Raw genomic sequence first — 5165 nt, 5'->3', positions numbered from 1 at the left:
CTGACAGAGACCCAGCTTTCTGACACTGGGCCCCAGAATTCATTGGTGGTCTTTAGACACAAAGGTTGAGTCAACTTTTCTCCATTTTAACTGGTTGCCAGTTTGATTTCTAGATGGCCAGCACCTGTTGATCTCTGCCATGTTCAATATAAACAAATACTTTATTTGCTGCCTATTACCTGACTGGAATGTAGTAAGAGTTATCTCCACAAGGTGGCATTATGTCTGTAATTTAACAGACAAGTCCTTCAGAAGTCTTAGGTAGACATACTGTGCACTGTTTGTAAATTTATAGTCATTTCATCTTTTATTTTTAGTGACTCTAAATTTGACTCAAGTGATTAACATGTCCTAAAAAACTACTTCCACTGCCTACACATATGCTGCTGCCACCATGATGTTTTTATGTGGTTATAACTGATGGATAGCAGCCAAATGGGATCACGGTTTGACTTGCACAAAACTAAACTCAGCATTTTTACATCATGCTTAATATGCTACTTGACTCCCCTATGATGTTACTCGTTCACTACCCCCACCCCCTCCCCAAAAAAACCCAAAGTCACTCTAAAATTGGCAATTTGCAGTTGCAGTGATTTGAATTTGATCTGAGAACAGGCTCTATTGGAGACTCAGTAAAAATTGTTTCTGGTCCATTTATCAGAAGAGAGAACAGTTGTGCAGTATGTGGTTAAAAACATAATTTCACATTTTACAGAATTATTTTTAGTTTGACATTCATTTTCAAATATATATTATGTCTGATGGTTATGAATTGGTCAAATCAAGAGCTTCTATCAGCATGATACCAGTGTAGCACATTTAAGGATAATTATAAGGATAATCACCTTTATTGAACAAGTATGTTACACACACAAGGAATTTGTTTCCGGTACAGAACAGAGGCAGCCATCTGCGGCGCCAACTCTCTGATGGCTCTAACTATCAGGGGCAACTTGGGGGTTTAGTGTCTAGCCCAAGGACACTTTGACATGTGGACTGCAGGCACTGAGATTCGAACCTCCACCCCTCCAGTTGGGAAACAACTGCTCTATCCACTGAACCACAGTCGCCCCCCCCCACCATTAACTGTCAGCACTTTCATAGAAAAGTGAAAAGAACATGACATTCCTTAGCTCAGCATATTATGTTTCTCTCTTAGTAGTTTTATTGGACTGCCAGCCACTATGTGTTTTATCTCATATAGCACAGAGTAGGTTTAAAGCATTTGCTGCAAAATCCTGATCTGAAAAACTGAAAAGGGAAGCGCTTAAAAATACACTGCTGAAAATAATGTGATTTCTATTTTACAAATTCCCTAGATGAGTTACATGGATCTCTGCAGGCAAAGAAAACAGACTGAGGTGATCAATGTCACCCTTTACAAAATCTAACATTTCATAAGCAAAAGCTTCAGTTATTTTTTTTAATAAAAGTGACACATTTTGAAAACAGTGAAAGCCTAATTTCACACAAGCACATTACCTTAATCCAGGGAGATAAAAGTTATTTTATGAGGTAAGACAGCTATCAATAATATGCATGCATATTAGTCTATGGTTGTGCATAAATTAAAGAGCCCATGGCATGCTTTTCCTTGTTTGTTGTTGACTTATCTATGTTGTTACAGTGAATTCTCATCGTAAATGTGACCTAAAGCTCAAAAAATGAGGTGTACGTATGTTCTAGTATTTCTATACAGAAGCAACTTAGTTTATAGAAGTCTCACAAACTCTCATGAGTGAGACTTTTTTCTAACAAAATGAAATATTATGTGATTGTTATAATTTGCTCTTGCTTCCCGATCTTGTGCTTTTATTTGGGGTCTTTTTCTGCTCCGTCTCACCTCTCCTGCCCCAGCTTCACCATGGTTCCCATCCACATTCATTGTTTTCACCTGTTGCCAATTATCCCCTGGCCTTCACCCATATATAGCTCCTCCTTTCCCTCAGTCACTTGTCTGTTCATTTCGTTATGTTCCTGGTCTGTTTGTCACACGCTGGCGCACTCCTGTTCCGGCTATTGCTTCAAAACCATGCTTCAGAAAACAGATGGGTGATGTCACAGAGGGTTTGTCCATCTTTTATAGCCAGTCATTGATTACTCCCACCTGTAGGGGGGGGTTTTAAGGACACGGTTTAGGTTAAGGAATAACTGAACACGTCATGTTATGCTCTGACACATTCTGCCCCGTCTTGCAGTCCACAGACAGACACTTCTCAAATCTGGGAGAAATTTGGGCCATGGGCTGAGGGCAGAATTTATATTTTGGTATGGAGAATGCCATCATGTAGTAAAGTTGCCAAATTCTTGAGTGCATGACCACTTTGCCTTAATACAGCAATATATGTCCATAACTCAGTGGTTATGACACTTGATATTTGGCACAGGTTTAGGTCTTAAGATGGCACAAGTGGAATAAAAGATTGTTTTACCAGTAAGACTTCCAAGCAATCAGTTCAGCAGCACCAAACACAAAAATGCTAAACTTTTCTACATTCCTGGTTATCCTCAGATACTCATCTCACCCACTGAATGTTGAATAGAGTAATATGTAACAAAGAGTATAATATAAAGCATGCCATGAAATAAGATGTTAAAATGAGGTACCACAAAACCAGACAGACACCACTGGGTTAAATTTAAAGACTGGAATTGTGTGACTTACATAGTACTGTAAAGGAAAATCTACAGTACTGAGATGTCAAACTATGACTGCTGATAATAGAAGTTTGCCAAGTGTCCTTGGCAAAGTTTAGGATTATGTTAACACACTGATAACAGATCCTACCACTTTGTGTTGCTGCAAACATCCATCCATCTATTATCTATAGCACATATGCTGAAGAGGGTCCCAGGGATCAATCCCAGGTGTTACTGGACAAGTGGCGGGATACACCCTGGGCAGGTTACCAGTCTGTTACAGGGCTGACACTTACTTAGATGCAGACAACCACACACTCACTCCTCTGGTAATTTAGAGTCAGTGCTGCAAACAAGCACTTTAATTGTATTTACATGATTTTAGGGGAGTTTTTTTGTGTGTGTAGTGCCATAATTTTACATTTTGTGCCTGTGCTATTTCTTGTTCTATCCCAAATGCGTCAAACTCAAGGCCCGTGGGCCAATTTACTATCTCTTTTCTATCCCACATGTGTCAAACTCAAGGCCCGTGGGCCAAATGTGGCCGGCCACGTCATTTTATGTGGCCCGCAAGAGCTTAATAGGTGCAAATATATATTAAAATAAGTATATTCTGCTTTAAAGCGTGCATTGACCATAAACTACATCTCCCACAATGCATTTAGATTGTTACCCGCAAAGTAAGGGCATCTCTCCACTTTAAGGGGAATCAAGAAATCTCTACAAATGATCCCAAAATGTCCACGATAAGAAAAATCACCCACTTTCCTGTTTGTCAGAGCATCTCAGTCTCAGTTCCTGGCGCTTTTTCATGTGCTCCGTTGAATGTAACTGAATGACACTTTATTATAGACTCAAGGTCCAAGTTCAGAACAAATAAACAATAAAAGAACGGTTGACGGCCCATCACCTTCAGTTAATTGAGGTTCAAAGCAGCAGTGGCCTGAGAGCAAAGTTCCAGGATGCTGCAGTCGAGAACTTTTACTACCTACTGCCCCCTGGTTTGATATCACAGCTCCAACTTCATGCTGCTCGTGTTCTGTCAATGTTTGGTTCGCACCTATCTTTGTGAACAAATGTTTTCAATAATGAATCTAAACGAGACCATGCACAGATCAAGCATTACCGATGACAACCTCCACGCTGTTTTGCGGATTGCCTCAGCACAAGACCTAAATCCAGACATTGACACACTGACCAGGGGGAAACGGCATCAGACATCTGACCAGAAAACACATAGGTAAGCATTTTAAAAGACCTGAATTAAAATAGAATGTATTTCAACCAAGACTAAGAACAGTAGAATATGTGTGCAGCTTAATGGTTGTGCTTGCATTTTGTTTTGTGTTTATTTTCATAACATGGTCTCTGGATGTGGATGTGTGTGAGATGGTGTCTATGGGTGAGGAGGGATCTACCTGGTGTGTTCAAGGACAGACAGCATCACCTCATTGTTGTTGTAAAATGCTGCTTCTGTCACACTTGTTGGTTGTGCCATAGTTCTGCCCCCCTTGACAGTTTTGAATAAAGTTAGTATCATAACTTGTTTTTGATATTTTCCTGATTTACTTGAATAGTTTGATTGTTGATTGATGGAGTAATGAGCAATAGGCTAGTGGTTAAGGCGCAGCGCTTTGGCTGATGCGGCCCGGGTTCGAGTCAGGGTTGCGTCAGGAAGTGCATCTGGCGTAAAACACGGGCAATAGTTGTCAGTGTGATGATTTGCTGTGGCGAACCCGCAACGGGAAAAGCCGAGAGTGACTTTCACTTACATTGTACATTTATGGCAAAGATCATGTTTCTAAGGAAAGTTGTGTTTCAACACAACTGCAAGCCAGAGTCTTCTGAAAAATAGAAGAGATGTGCGAACACATAAGCATCTTCTGTCCGAGAAATCAAGAGCTAATCAGTCCCTCCCACCCTTCTGACTGACACACATGTTTTTATGGTCTGGAAAAAAACACACAACTGTGTTGACATTTTTGTTGGAGTGAAGAGAGTGGTTTGGTCAGACATGATCATGTAGAAAAGAAAAACATATTGTACACAGAATTAATAGGCTTTTCGCAAATTTAGACCTATATCTGTCAGGTTTGCCCAGCTCCACCTTCCTTTCTTCTTCTTCCTCACACTAGCCTAGCCCTTGCACTGATTACACTATTCAACACACCTGCCCAGCTTCCCTGATTACTCACCAGCCCCACCTCATTAGTCTCCTCCATACTTATACACTGTTCACCAGTCACTCCCCTGCCAGTTCTTTCTCTGTCTTCAGGCCAGTGGTTGTTATGTTGTTTTATCAAGTTTATGCTAAGATTGTCTTTGTTCTCTCTAGTCCTTGTTAGCACCCTAGTCGTTATCCTGCCCTGCCGTCTCTAGTGTCTTCTTCCTCTTCGGACCTCTCCTCTGGACCCCCCTGGATTTAATCTACACCACCAGCCACCGCCTCCCAGGTCGATGCACAGTCTCCCTTACCCAGTTTATCCCTGCTCTTCTGTCTACAGCCATCATCACCTCCACCT

The sequence above is a fragment of the Monopterus albus genome, unplaced genomic scaffold (genome assembly GCF_001952655.1).
Source record: "Monopterus albus unplaced genomic scaffold, M_albus_1.0 scaffold152.1, whole genome shotgun sequence".
NCBI lineage: Eukaryota > Metazoa > Chordata > Actinopteri > Synbranchiformes > Synbranchidae > Monopterus > Monopterus albus.
This window is presented reverse-complemented; position numbering follows the sequence as displayed.